Source organism: Pteronotus mesoamericanus, unplaced genomic scaffold (assembly GCF_021234165.1).
Source record: "Pteronotus mesoamericanus isolate MK-2021 breed Mesoamerican mustached bat unplaced genomic scaffold, CSHL_Meso_final contig_1242, whole genome shotgun sequence".
NCBI lineage: Eukaryota > Metazoa > Chordata > Mammalia > Chiroptera > Mormoopidae > Pteronotus > Pteronotus mesoamericanus.
In genome coordinates this window covers 1,182,710-1,197,350 of record NW_026555053.1, presented here as the reverse complement: position 1 = coordinate 1,197,350, position 14,641 = coordinate 1,182,710, and the positions used below count along the sequence as shown (strand labels likewise).

General features: G+C 61.0%; 1 protein-coding gene across 2 annotated transcripts in view; it reads right to left on the bottom strand.

The window, feature by feature from the left end:
- The window catches only part of ARNT2 (aryl hydrocarbon receptor nuclear translocator 2), a 72,559-nt gene that overhangs the window by 30,895 nt on the left and 27,023 nt on the right, over positions 1 to 14,641 (bottom strand). The window lies entirely within an intron of this gene.

The following is a 14,641-nucleotide window of genomic DNA, read 5'->3' as shown; positions in this document are numbered from 1 at the left end:
ACAAGCTGAGCCAATCACAGTACCTCATCTACCCTCTGTCCACAGTGATGGGTTGAGGGCGGGGCACCTGACACAAGCTGGGCCAATCACAGTACTTCATGCTGCTTCTGTCCACAACGACGGGTCCCACGATTAGGATGTGACCCAGACAGGCCAGTCAGAGGCCTCCACAGGCAAAAACGTGACCGTCCCACCCTCCCCTCTCTTTTCCTTAGGAGCCTGAGCGCGGCTTTTCCCGCAGCAGTGACTCCAGCTTCCCGGAGAAGCGGATCTAAGACGATGAAAGGGACTCTAAGAAAACGGAAAACCAACCGGTGCAAGGGGACCCTCGCGGTGTTGAAATCACCGGTGCCACCAAACCCCCCTTTTAACGCAGTTCAGTGTCCGTTCCCGGGCCTCGCCACCCCGCCGTCCGGACTGACCCACCAATCTCTGGCCTTTGATGGAAGAGGAGGGACAAGGGAGTAAGTAAGTTCAGAGAGGATTTTCCTGGGGCCAGTGCTGTGCTCCGACTCTCTCTGCCTTTCCCTCCCGTTTGGAATTCTTTCCTGGTGGAAGGCTTATCTGACTGGGTCAGACCTAGCTGGGTAATCTCATCTTTGTAAGGTCAGCTGACTTGGAACTTGAATCACATCCCTAAAATCCCTTCCCAGCAGAACCTAGATCTGCGTTTGACGGAATAACCAGGGGACGGGCCCTTTGGGGAGCCTGGGAGGGTACTGGCCGCACGGTCCCCGACGTTCCTGCCGCTTGGGCTGACGACCTGCCTGTCTTCCAAGACTGTGGACTCTGTGAACACAGCTGGCCGTGGCTGGGGCTTCCCCACCCCCCCCTCCCCCAGCCAGGGTGCCTCCCACGCAGTGCGTGTCCGGCAGCTCTGCCCCGGGTCACAGCCCCGGCCGTGGACGGTATGTTGTCAGGACGGCTCGGTGGCCAAATCGGAACCCTCATGTGTTCCCACACGTGTCTCTCCCCTCATTTCCTAAAGGGTCCCCGATGATTCGGGGCTTCTCTCTACGAGCACCCCCAGGCGGCCTCAAACCCAACAGGGCACCTTCCTTGAGCAGCAGGAGCCCCGAGCAGCTCCTGGGAGGGAGCCGACCTCCGCACCTTCTCAGCAACCAGGAGGCGGTAAACACAGGCCTTCGCTAGTGACCCGGGCCCCAGCCAACTAGCACGTCTCCTGGGGCTCCACCTGTGCGGGCTGGGGGGGTGGGCGCGAGGTGACCTCGGTCAGCAAGGGCTCCGAAGGCGGCCCAGCCACCCTGGGATGGGGGATAAGCCCTGTGGAGCAACAGACTTTTTTTTCTGTTTTCAAAAAGATATTGTCAAAAGGTGCACGGCGGCCCACGGACACGTAGAGGCTGCAGGGGAGCGAGAACCTATAGACGCCGTTCGACAGAAACGTCCAGTGCAGACAGCAGACTTGTGGCGAGGGGGACGCTGGGCCCTGTTCCCACCTAACTGTTCAACCTGGTCACCTGAGGGTGGAGGAGAGGCCTGGACAACGTGCAAAGGAGGCACAGAGCAGAGAGTGTGCGCTGTGCGGGAAGGACACCGCAGGCCGCGCGGTGCGAGCCTGGGGCGGGGCAGTGGCTGGCAGGGCCTGAGGGCGGCCGAGGTCCGCCCGGCCGGAGCTCAGAGCGACAGAGGCTGGTGGGGCGGGCGGGGCGGGGCCGGCGCGCGGGCCCTCAGAGGCAGGAGAGCCAGACTCCGCGCGCGGAGGACACGGGCCTCCACCCCCGGATGCTGCCGGCAGTCAATGTTGCACGTGCTTTGCAGAGTCACCTCGTATTCTAAAAGCACAAGTCCTGGCTGCCCCACAGCTGCCCGGGGACAGTCATGTGACTTGTATTTTGCAACTTCAATTTTAGAGGCCGAAGCGCGTGAGCCCAGCATTCCCACCGAACGCTGTCCATCTCTGACACTCAGGGCAAGACGACCCCAGCCTCGGGGACGGGGAGTCGCTGAGGTAGCGAGGTCCTGTTCTGCCACAAAGACGCGAGTTGGGAAGAAAGGACCGCGGGTGACGGCGGTTGTGACCACTGAGCGAATGGCGCTCCCGGCGGAACCGTCCCAGGGAGCAGGGGCAGCTCTGAGGGCACCGCCCCTCTTCCGCTCGGAGAAGCGAGAGGCTCCCCCGACCAATGACGGTGGCGGCTGGGGTTTGGGGTAGGGCTTGGCCCGATGGCCGAGGAACCAAAAAAGAAACCAGAGGCTCACGGGACCCTGAGTAGGGCTGGCAGAAGGGACCGAGCCGGGTGGCCAACAGGCCCTGCAGACGCTCAGAAGGAGCCTTGCTGCCGAGCAGTCTGGTCCGCGTGTCGATCCTTTGTCTCCCGCCCGCCAGCTGGGAAGGTGCTAATGAGAAGCCAACCAGGAAGGAGGAGGGCGGCCGAAGCTGCGCAGAGTGACAGAGACAATTCCCCCCGATGACAAGGCCGAGGCCGGGACACGTGCAGGCGAGCCGAGGGCACAGAGCCCCGGCATGGGTGGCGGCCCCCCCCCCGCCCCCGCGCCCCGCGGCTTTCTCCAGCACTCACATTCCAAACGCGACCCGGCGTCACGGGAGCGCCGCGTGCTGAGCCTGCCGCTCTGCTCTTCATTAAAAAGTCGTCACCCCCACGGCCCCCTCCCCGCGGCCGGCTCCGCTTCTGCTATTTAATCTGCAGACAAAAGTACAAATTCTCCATCCTGTTTAGAATACGCTGGAGTGTGATTTAAAGAAATACATTCCTCTCCGGGTATCATGCTACAAGAATGCCAGCAATGCAGGCTTGAGGGCTTTCGTTTGAACGGTAACCGATTAACCCTCCTCCTCCGCTGGCCGCCTGGCGGATGGAAAGGGGCCAGGCTGACGGGGAGCTCAGGAAGGCGATCTGAGGCCATGCCTCGCCTCGCCGGCACATGGGCAACGAAATGATCCAAGAGTGCAAACGCGGCAGGAATAATCCGCGTCCGTGCAGAAAAACAGCGGGCGGGGCTTGAAGAGCTCAGCCTGCGGAGGGGTTTCGGCAGCGGCAACAGCGCGCCTAGGACGGCATGGAGGTGAACAGGAGCGGTCCGTGGGCCCGCAGACACAGGAGTGGCTGCCTGGGAAAGACGCGAGGAGGCCCCCACGAGAAGCCTCTAGAACTACCAGCAAGAAGGAGACCACGGAGTCAGGAAGCAAGGGAGACGTGGCCCCCAGTCCAGACTCACAAAGGCCGGGGCACGGCTCTCGGGTCACCTGGACGCGTGGCAGCCAACCTGCCCCGTGAAGAAAAGCAAGGCTGCTTCGGGGGCTAGGGGTCCGTTAAAGCCGTTGGGGGTGCCCTGCCCCGTCGGGGCCTGGCCCATGCACACGGCCGCCACAACCTGCCGCAGCCTCGCGGCTCCCCCAGGAGAGAAGTTACACTGACCAAAACCATTCAAATCTTAGTGAACGGTAGGAACATAGAGTATAGGAAAAGGTGAGGCCCTGGCCAGGAGGCTCAGCGGGTCGGGGTGTCTGTTGCCCCCGCACCAAACGTTACGTGTTCCCCTCCTCCCAGCCCGGGCAGTACCCAGGCTGTGGGTTCGATCCCCGGCTGCAGCAGGTACAGGAGGCAACTGATCGATGTCTTCCTTTCACATCCATGTTTCGCTCACTCACTGTCTTTCTCCCTGCCTTCCTCTCTCTCCAAAATCAATAAAAATATCCTCAGGTGAGCACTGAAAAAACAATAATAAATAAAAATGTTAAGAAAAACAAAGAGAGGGAAGGGGAAGGTTAGCTTAGTGTGTGAAAAGATTCGGTTCCCATGAAAAGGAAGGAAGTGACCTGAAACGTTGGGACAGACACCACCGCGCTCCACGAAACCATCCCACGGAAGACAGCGGTATCTGAAACACCCAGGCTCAGCGATATTTGAGAAGATCTTCCACAAATAGAAAGAGAATGACCTGATAGCCTGGAAGATGGCTTTTCGATGGAAAATACGACTTCAGAAATGAAACTCCGACCAAAGCAGTAAATAGCAACGATGCTGAAAGCCACGTCGCCGACGTAGAAGAAACCTTGGGGAATGGGTCCCGGAAGTCACCGAGCGAGAACAAGGTGGTGCAGCGCGTGTGATAAACGAACCGCTCCCGTCCCCGGAGCACCGAGTCAGGAGATCCACTACAGGGAGCTTCAGGCCAGAGCGGACAGAGGAGGCCCGGGGGAGGCTGTCAGAGGAATTTACAAGAACCTCGGCTCCCAACCAAGATGGAGTCACAGGCGCCAGATTTACCTTCCCCTCTCAAATAACCAAAACAACCTACCAAGTACATGGAGCAAAAGTGCTCAGAGCACTGGACACCAGCCCTGGCTGGCGTGGCTCCGCTGGCTGGCATGTCATCCTGGTTGGGGCACATACCCGGGCTACAGGCTTGATCCCCGGTCGGGATGCATAGAAGAAGCAAACAATCGCGTCGAGGTTACTCTCCCTCTCTTTCTCCTTCCCTTCCTCTCTCTCTAAAAAGTAAATGACATCTTTAAAAAAAAAACAAAACCAAAGCACCGGACACCAGGTGGCAGAAGCCAGTCTGTGCCCCCGAAGAGTTGGGAGACAGGCAGAGTGAGCCACGCGGCCACGTGGCCCCAGGCTGAGCCAGCCAGGAGCATGGCCAGCTGCAGCTCAGGTGGGGGACCCGCCCGGGCCAGGCGACTCCCTGAGCCTGGACAACGAAGCGGAGAGGCCGGGGGACCCGCCCGCAAGAATCCTAGTGCAGGGCAGAGCGCCGGGGTGGGGTGCACAGAGAGCGCCCCAGGGCCCCGCTGAGGGATGCGCAGGCCGGGGGCACGCACCTGCCCCCTGCAGACAGCGCAGCGTCCAGAATCGGCCCTGCTCAGAGAGACGACTGGCGCGGGCAACGCCGGGAGGGAGGACAGTCTTCAGCAGAGGCGTGCGGGACAACTGGACACCCCCTCCCCACAAAGGACCTCTCGTGGGGATTAAATGAGAAAGAGCTTCCCAGCGCTGGAACAGTCTTTTAGCATAAAAATGCGCATCAGATCCCGTTAATACCGTTTCAGGGGCTGCATCTTGCACTCCGAGCAAACCTTCCAAGGGGGACAGCCCAGGTCCTCAGTGCCTGTCCCTCGCTGCTCCCCGCACCTCAGCCGCCTCCGGGACTCAGCCACTCCTTCCCGCCACAGGGTCCCATCGCCTGTCACTCCGGCAGCTCGGGGAGCTCCTGGGACCCCAGGCCCAGCGACTGCTGACCCCGCCCGTATCCTTGCACCCCGGCTTCCCGTTTTTCTGAGGGAGGAGCCTCCCCAGGCCGCACCCTCCCCACCGCTTCTAACACAGGGGTTAGGGCCCGGATCCTGCTTTCTCAGCCTCCTGTGGCTTCCCCTTGGGACCCTCTTAATGCTCTGCTCATCCTGGGAGCTCTGTTGCCCATGGCTTTGTCGTGGGTGGCGAACTGGGCCTGACCCAGCTCTGCTGGAGCCTCAGTCCAGCACAGCGACATGTGCTGAATACGCCGCTGTCAGATTAGACAAGGACACGCGATCGGCCTGCCCGACGGCCTGCTGGTCACTGGGAGCGACCTCGTCACGGGCCAGGCTGCGGCAGTCCCGGCGGGCGGGGACGCGGAGGGCTCTGGACATGCGCTCTCTCAGGCCGACTCGGACAAACCTCAGGGGCTCTTGCAGGCAGGCCTGAGCTCACCCTCTGCTCAGGGGCTTCCTTACTCTGTCTCTGAAGTCCATCGCCTTGACTCATCGCCTGGCCGTGAGCGAGTTCGCACGTGTGCACGCGTGTGTGCGCGTGCTCACACGTGTGCGTGAGCGGATCCCCGGTCCTACCAAACGAGGCCGGCGGGGCTGCGCAGAACAGTGGTGGGGGGCCGGGGCGGGCTCCACAGCAGGCACGGGCAGGTCCCTGCAGAGGGGACACAGCCAGTCTGCCCTGTGGACGCTCGCGCAGGAGCCACGCGGTCCCTTTCCAGGCGTGTAGTGAAGGGAGCCACGTGGCCGAGAGGAGGGTTGGCCTGGGTCACCTCTGAGGTCCCCACGGCGTGCGCTCCTGGGACTCTAGGTCCTCAGAACATGCACACTCAAGGTCAAAGCAAGACACTGTGAACAGCTCCCTGGAGAGCAATGAATGTCCTCGCCGGAGCGGGAGAGCTGTGACTGGCCGCAGATCGCTGCCCGGGGGGCGGCCGGGGCCCGGCGCTGCGCTCGGAGAGACGCAGCCACAGAAACGGAGGAAACACTGCACGGCTTATTTTGCTCCATTCGCTTCTACTGAGCGAGCCGTAAACAGGAAAGAACAGCGTCTGCACGCATTTTCATTGAACCATATGGCATGAGCCGTGACATTTCAGAAAGAAATGTGTCTCTTTTTTTAGTGAAACTAAAGGAAACTATTTTAATTTTCCTGATCATGCTGAGGTTGTTGCAATCAAGTTATTTTTAACCACAGCACTCCAAAATAGGACCGCCACGTGAGAATATTCCTGAAACCCGGATCACACTAGCAGGAAGTGATGATTCCGTTTATCTTTTGAAATGTTCTAAAGTAACTCCAAGTAATTAATATCTGCCTAAAAACAACACTTACTAGTGTATTTTTGTTACAGTTGCTTTTTATAGGGGGAGGCAAAAATAAAACTCTCTAATTTACTGGTTCAGCATCAAAGTTAGGAGAAAGAATTCAGAAAACAAGGGAGTTGCAAAAAGTTACCAGCTGTGTTGCTCAGTGGTTACAACTTTAACATTTTGTTTCTTTCTTATCTTGATCTTGCTGGAACTTCTCTCCCCGTAAATGGAGCAGGCTGTTGTTTTGCTGGGATGCCAGGCATCCTCAGCCTCCGGAGGGCACTGGACCGCCTTCAAAAATGCAAATACCTGGCCTTCTCCACAACACTGGGAAGTTCAAAGAAACGGGCTGAAGACCCCTCACGTTCCCATGTGCCCTGCACTATTTTAGGGGCTCAGCTTTTATCTATGTATTTTACATGTAATATTTTATTCTTTTTCTTAAAAAAAAAAAATAAGAGGAGGCTCCCAATTATATCAGCTCCCTACCCCACCAAACCTGGAGGGGCTGAGCATTTAAAAACCTTATTTACAAAGCTGCTGTTTTTAAAGAGCTACTTGGATGTTCTTGGTTTCAACAAAAGCTGTGACGGGGACATGAGCCCTGACCGGTGGTGGCTCGGGATGGGGCGTCAGCCTGCGACCCGAGGGCCCTCTGGTTCGAAACCTGGTCAGGGCGCAGGCCTGGGCTGCGGGCCAGGTCCCTGGTGGGGGGCGCGCAAGAGGCAACCACACACGGATGTTTCCCTGCCTTTCTCCCTCCTTTCCCTCCTCTCTAAAAATAAATGAAATCTTAAAAAGAAAAGAAAATGAGAATTTTTAGAACAGATCTTCAGAGGTGATTCTTAGTGCATCCAGGAAACATACCCACGGCTCTTTTACACGGACGTCTCCGCGGGGATGCAAAGCAAGAATCAGATTTCTCAAGCCTAAGGCTTCCTCTCGTGGGATGGAAACTATGCATAGGGACCAGCTCCCTGCTCTTGGGAAAGCCTGCTCCCCACCTGGGGGCCCTGCCCCGGGCTTCTCGGACGCGGCCCCTGACTCAGCAACAGCTCAGCTGGGCCTTGGCTGCGGGGCTCCCCCCTCTTACCCACGCAGGGTCCCAGCTGAAGGGGGAGAGGCTTGTCCTCTGGCCCAAGGCGGGAGTCTGGCTGGTTGTGCATAAATTCTGTGAACAGAGGACTCACAGTCGCGGTCGCCGCCCGGCCACTGTGACGCCCACCCCCCCCCCTACCCGCACAGCCCCCGGGGGCAGGCTGCCTGCCTCTCGGTTACTTCTCTCGCAGAAGGACGCCCGCACCGACGGAACACCCGCCGCTCAGCGCCGGGACCGGGCGTTGTCCCTCGAGCCCTGCCGAGCCTGGGTGCTTCCCCAGCTACGGTCCTTCCCCAGGAGGCGGTCACTCTGGACGCCCCAGGGTAGGTCCTTGCACGGGGCGAGGGGGGCGGGCAAGGACAGGATGCGAAAGGAGTCTGGGTGGCGAGGGAGCGGGCGTCCGGCCCTGGCCGCAGGGCCCGACCAACCGCACAGGGCGCCTTGGGAAACGCAGGCTCGCTGACCAGCCCCCACCGCCGCGGTCCTGCGTCTGGAAGCTGCTCCGCGCCCCGAAGGGCGGCAGGGCCAGGCAGGGCCCACAGAAATGCAAACCCCCCCTCGTCAACAGTGTCCACCTCCGAAGGCCCGTCTTAGGGGGGTAAGAAAAGAAAGCAGAACAAGAGCGGGGGTTTGGAAACCCCACCCCCTACCCCAGTGTTCAAATGTACATTGAACAACTGTACGTTAAACGTGCAATTACTGAAAAGGAAATGAAACCTGCACAACCCCAAACACCACAGTGAACTATCGACATTATTCCGTGTCATCTCAGGCTTCAACGCAGCCCCGTAGGGGCCACGGGACTGTCTGCATTTACATGAGGGGACACTGAGGCCTGGGGAGGTCAGGTCACTGACCCGAGGTAGGAGGTCATGAAGTGAAACCGTCACGGGGTCCTTGTGACTCCAAGCGCAGGAAGACGCACTTGCAAAGCAGCCGGCCCCCCAGCCGGCCCCCGCCATGCGTGCGAGGACTCCGCTCCGGCTCCTTTATCTGCGGGCGCACCCGGGCGAGATGAACCCCCGCCGCCCGAGCTGGAGACCTGTCCGCATTCATGAAATATCTTTCAACATAAAATATGAGAGAAGAACACAAACCACTCGGCAGCATGAGTGTGCTATGCATGGAGCGAAGCAAAACAAGGCAGGTTGGATAAATATTTCACAAGAGCTGAACGGGCGCCAGAGAAACATCTGGAATAACAGGGTTACGGAGGCTGCGGTTTCCAGCGGGAAAGTCACAGGGAAAATACGAAAAATAACCGGCCCTCGGCTCTGCGGTTTCGGTCTCGCACGCGCTGACCGCCACCTCTGGCTGCCCGGCCTGGCGCCAAATGCCTTCTCGGTGCCTAAGGGTTTCCTACACAACTGTGCCCTTTCCGAGGGGGCTAAATCACAGAAACACGCTTTTCTTGCCACTGAACACTTTATTTATATTTCAAATAACAGTGTTATAATAGTTGACTCAGATAAACTCACATTTCTTTCGCCACGTTTATCTGTTACCTAATATGGCCGGAAACGGACTGCCGAGCACGCTCAGAGTCCCAGCTCCTGGCGCCGGCCCAGGACGGAGCGCGGGTGTTCCAAAGGACACAAGCTGTGGGCGAGCGAGGGGGGCTCTCGTGGAGTTACCTTCGTGACTGACGCTTGGGGACAGGCCCTCTTTTTCCAGCACGGATGCCACGGGGAAGCGGCTTCCCCATTCCAAGGGCCCCCCGCCATGGGACCGGTGCTCTGCCCCACGTTCCTCTGCCGCAGGCTCCTCGGCAGGGCCGAGCGCGACCCGCGTTCGTCCTGGGCCCTTTTGCGAAGCGTCAGGTAGGAGGCTGGGCTGCCTCAGGCCGGCTGGGACTGGACGCTGACCACAGTCGGCTCCTTCGAGGACGTGCGAGCTGGGTGTCCCCTGTGGCGTCACGTGGCAGCCTGGGCTTCTGCGTTAGCTGGCTCCTCACAGGGACACGGGTGGGGACGCCCGCCGGTCCTGTTCTGCAGTGGAGGGCGCTGTCTGGCGACCCTACCAGCCTCCTGCGGAGCCTGGTGCTGCAGAGCCTGCGATACGTGGACTTGCAGAGCGAGGCCCAAGGGCCGCTGTACCGTCCCCGTGCCGGTCAGCCGGTGCCCCGGATGGCAACCTTCAGACGGGCTCCCCGTCCTGCTCTCCCCAAAGGCCTCGCCCTGGACCAAGAGCTGGGCAGACACGCGCTGGGCAGCAGAGCTGATGGGGGCCGACGCCCCCACTCCATGCCAGTCCCAGGAGCAAAGGATGCTCCCCGTCTCAACGTGCTAAATCCTTGGCTCAGGGCATCTCAGACTAACACGAGCATAGAAATCCCTGGGGCCTACGAAAATGGAGATCCTCGGGGAGAGGCCTGGGCCGTGGTGCTTCTGCGACGCTGGCCCGCAGAGCACGCTGACCCAAGGTCACCAGGGTGACCTTCCAAGTACAAAGGCACGTTTGCCTTCAGGTTCACCGTCGACGAGGCATCTCGCAAACCCACAGCAGGCCCCCCTTTACGAGGAGGGAAGTTAAGCTCAAAGGGGCTGGCGCGTTCTAGGCTGAGGCGGACTTGGTCCAGGTGGCCGGTTTCCCGGAACCTGGTTCTCGAACTTCACGCATCAGCAAGGCCGGGAGGGTGGGCACAGATGCAGCTCCCGGGGCTCCCCGGCACTGAGTCAGCGAGCCTGGGCGCAGCCAGGGGTCTGCCTCTCTAGCAAGTTGACAAGTGACACGCACGCAGCTGGCCCAGGGACCACACTTTGAGAACCACTGGCTCCACAGGACCCTGGAGACGCCTGGGACGTCGGACTTCAGTCTCGGAGCTTTGAGGCCACTCGTCCCTCACAGGCCGCTGAACCCCACGGCCCGCTGCCCGCTTTGCCCTCTGTGAGCCAGGCCCCCAAAGCCCTGGGCTGAGCTACTCTGCCCAGACTTGCTCTGTTGGTCCGTGCGAGGCATTCAAGTTTCTTTGTATCCCGATGTCCCCAAAGGGGACAAAGCTTCCTCTGCGTTGACGATGGCCTCCACTCTGTAGCAGCTGTTTGGCCTTTGCCGTGTGGCCCTGAGACGCTCTCAGTGACTTCAAGCTTCACGCTCCCCACCTGTGAGAGAGAGACATCCACGCCGTACGCACAGGACGGTGACGAAACCCAGGGGAGCAAAGCACCCTGCCTGCGCGTCGGACCGCCCAGGGAGCTCTACACAGGAGCAGCGCCCGCCCTCCCCAAACCCCGGGCCGGTGTAACGCTGCATCTCCCCTGGGATCGATGCTCCGGAGCAGCCAGGGCTGTCAGCCAGCAATGTGCCAGAACGCGTGCGAAGCCAACGGAGGAGGGCTCCCCAGAGCCGTTCACAGTTCACTGTCGGGGTCGAAGGACGCGCTAAAAGCGAGGCGTGCCAGTGCCCCGCGGGCGCCCTCTGTCCCGGAGCAGGAGGGAGACTGGCACGTGAGCGCACGTCTCAGCCTCTCGCAGCCGCACGGCGCGACGGCAGGCTCGCGAGCACAGCTGGCCGGACGGCTCCCTGGCGCCCGCTCTCGGGAACACTCTCTGTGCCCAGACCACGGCCCGGCCGAACCCTGGGGTCCAAGGCCCAAAGCATCCCTGAACGCAGGCGACGCCCTCACAGAGACAAGGCAGCCGGGCCACTGCGGGCTGGGAGGCGAGAGTCGTGCACAGAGGCTTTCTGGCCACAGCCCTTGGGGACCAGCCTGGCTCGGGCTCCCCCCAAATTACCTCAAAGGTTCTGGGCAGGAGCAGTTAGGAAACAGGTCCGTGCGTCCCACAACGGCTGGGAACGCCTGTTGGTGATGCGGGAAGGGGGCGGCGTGTCCCGGCCGCCCTTCCTACGGCCCTGCGGACAGGCACCTGCTGAACGGGGCACTCGATGGCTCCACGAGGTCGTGAGTGGGCGCCGGGTGAGGCGGCCAGCCCCAGCCCGCGCCCTGCCCTCCGCCGGGCAGCCGCCTGCCGCGGGCGCTCCCCTGCGTGCCCCGGGACGCGCGGCTCTCTGCAGGGAGGGTGCGTCCAGCTGAAGGAGCGCGGCAGACGGCAGGCCGCGGGAGTGGGCCCGGACGCCTTGTTGGCAGCACCCTGGCTTCACCTCCCCCCACCTGTGTCCTGGCTGGGGAACCCGGGCCCTTTCCGCGCCAGGCAGGGCCCGTGGACGCTGACACGGTGTCTCCAGTTTCGGCTCCCGGGGGGCAAAGCAAAGCCTTCCAGAGTTCGGCAGCCACAGGAGGCTTCGGCGGGGCCACGAAGGTACAAAGAATGCGCTGCCCTGCACTCCTTTCGGGGGCTGCTGGAGCCCCGAGCCCAACACCTCGGGCACATCCAGTTACAGCCAGAGACTCCGCCATCACCTGGGAAGCCCCGGGCACGCCCTCAGCTCCCTGCCTTCCCCACAGTGAGCTGGGCTCAGGCCCCTCTGAGACCCACAGCAGCTGTTTCTGCAGCCTCTCCCCCGGTCACACTTGATCCGACCCCTCGCCTCCTTCAGACCTGCCACTGTTCTGCCTTCCACCCAGAACCCTGGGACCCAAACCCCCCAGCATCCTGGGGACAGGAGGAGCCTCCCCGTTCCCCGTAAGGACCACGGAGGCCGCCCCCACAGCCAGCACCCCTGCCTCCGTTCAGTGACAGCCCCCCAGCTCCCCGGCTCCCGGCCCCCGGGGAGGCCCTGCTCCGCCGCCCGCCCGCAGGCCCGCCTGCCCTGTGCGCAGCGGCTGCGCCACGCCTGGCTCCGATGCTGCAGCCGCTGGGACTGGGGGGGCAGGGGCCTGAGTGGGCCAGGGGAGCCCATCCTGGGACCCCAGCTGGAACCGCAGGGGAGGCACTCTGCTTCCGCTGCAGACAGAAGCCCAGAGCGGCTCATCAGCCTTCCCAAGGGGAACCCGCCTCACCCTGCCCTGTGCTCCCTAAGGAGCTGAAAGCAGGGTCGCGAAGGGATGGATGCCTGCACCCCGTGTTCACGGCAGCACCATTCACAGTAGTCAAGACAAGGACACACCCTAACGCCGCTGGCGGAGGGATGGATAAAGAAAACGTGGTGCGCGCACACAGTGGGATATTATTCTGCCCTAAAAAAGAGGGAAATCCTATCATTTGCAACCATTTTGATGAACTTTAGATGCCATTACGCTCAGGGACGTAAGCCTGTCACAGAGAGACACAACCCGCTTGAGTCCAGTTCCGCGAGGAGCCACAAGCAGCCCCGCTCACAGGCGCAGAGGACGCAGCGAGGGCTGGCCCGGGGGCGGGGAGCAGCGGGGGCTGGGGGCGCAGCGCTCACTCGCTCCCGTTCTCAGAATGAGTAGGTCCTAAGGGACCTGGGGCACAGCCCTGGGCCCACAGTTCACAGCCACGTAACGTGCACTTTGACAAGCGTTAAGAGGACGGACCTCGTGTTCTTACCACAAAAGAAAGAAAAAGAGCCGCAGAAGAACAGGAGGAAATTTGGGGAGGTGCTGGAGCGTGTGTCCCTGACCGCGGTGGGCCACGTCCCCTCCCTGGGCGGAGAGGAACTCGTGCAGGGACGGGAGGGTTTGCGCGACCCTTGTCCCACATTCACAGGCTTCCAGTCTTCCCTGGGGCTTTTTATCACAAGCTTCTATTACATCCTTTTATTATACGACTTTTTACTGCGTGTTTTTATTGCGCTTTGGCCGGTTACGAAGCCCTGTTCCCAGCGCCAATGAAAGCCCGAGGCCCGCGCCGGAGTGGCGCGCCGCTGCCGTGACCTGCTGTGCGTCCCCGGAGCATCGCGGCCCCCCCAGCGGCTCCCGGCCGCCCAGGCGCATGGACCCTCGGCTCTGGTCCACCTCGCTCTCGTCAGAGCAGCCCCGCCCGGGGGGCGCTTGCGGGCCGGGCCGTTCACCGTCCCGGGGTCTCCTCCCCCTGCACCCACTCCGGCTGCCACGGCGACCAGCCAGGGTCCTCGCCGCCGACACCCCTCGCCAACCGTCCTCTGAAAGTGTGCCAGGAGCAAGAAGGCTCCCCACGGACGGAGTGTCCACCCAGCTCTGGTGAGCCGCTGAGCTCAGCCCTGGGCCGGAGCCCGACCGGCCCTCAACCACCGTGTCCCGGCCATCTGCCCCCGCGGGGCCCGCTGACTGGCTTCCAAAGAGCCACAGCCTGTGGGCGAACACGGAATGTGGGGCACAGCTGTCAGCGCCTGAGGGATCTACACTCCCTCCAGGCGCTGAGCTCTGGAAGGCGGGGCCCAGGGCTTCTCTGTGGGCTCCTCCAAGCAGCCTCGGGCACGGCCCTGTCCCGTTTTAGCACCGCTGTTTGACACCCACGTGGAGCTCGGGGCCGGGTCACGTCACCGTCTCAGGAGACACAGAGAGGAGACAACTCACACCCTGTCCTCCCTCTTCACCCTCTCTCCTCTTCCTGCCTCTTATACCAACACTGAGAAAACCCCTGTTACCGTTCACAGACCGCGGTACCCCTGCCACGCTGGGCCACCCCCGACTCAGTCTCACCATAAGGGTTAAGGGCCGGACTGCGTCCCCCCAAATCCGTATGCCGAGGCCCTAACACCCAGGACCTCAGAACCGACGGTACTTGGACCCGGGGCCTTTCTCTGCAGAGGGGGTTACGGGGAGAGCCACACTCCCATTCTCTTAGGTTCCTGTTTTCATTTCACCTGTCGCTCACAGATACGGGTGTCGTGTTCCTAACCCCCTTCTCCCCATAAGCCCTGTGGTTTTTTTACTTCACAATTTCGTACGTTGCACATTTTTTTATTATAACATGTATGTTGTCATAGCAGAACTGACTGCGTTGAAGTGTCTCAAAAGGGAACTTAATCTTAGGCAGTTGAGACCTGGGTAGTCAGCGTCTCTGATTAGTATCACAAATAGTCACCCAAAACTCATCACAGAGCATGTCGTTCTCACTACTACATCAACAGCGCCTCCTTGTGGCACTATCTCTAATTGCAGGTAAAATACGGGGCAGGGGGAGGGATGAATTAAAAATGGATTTTTA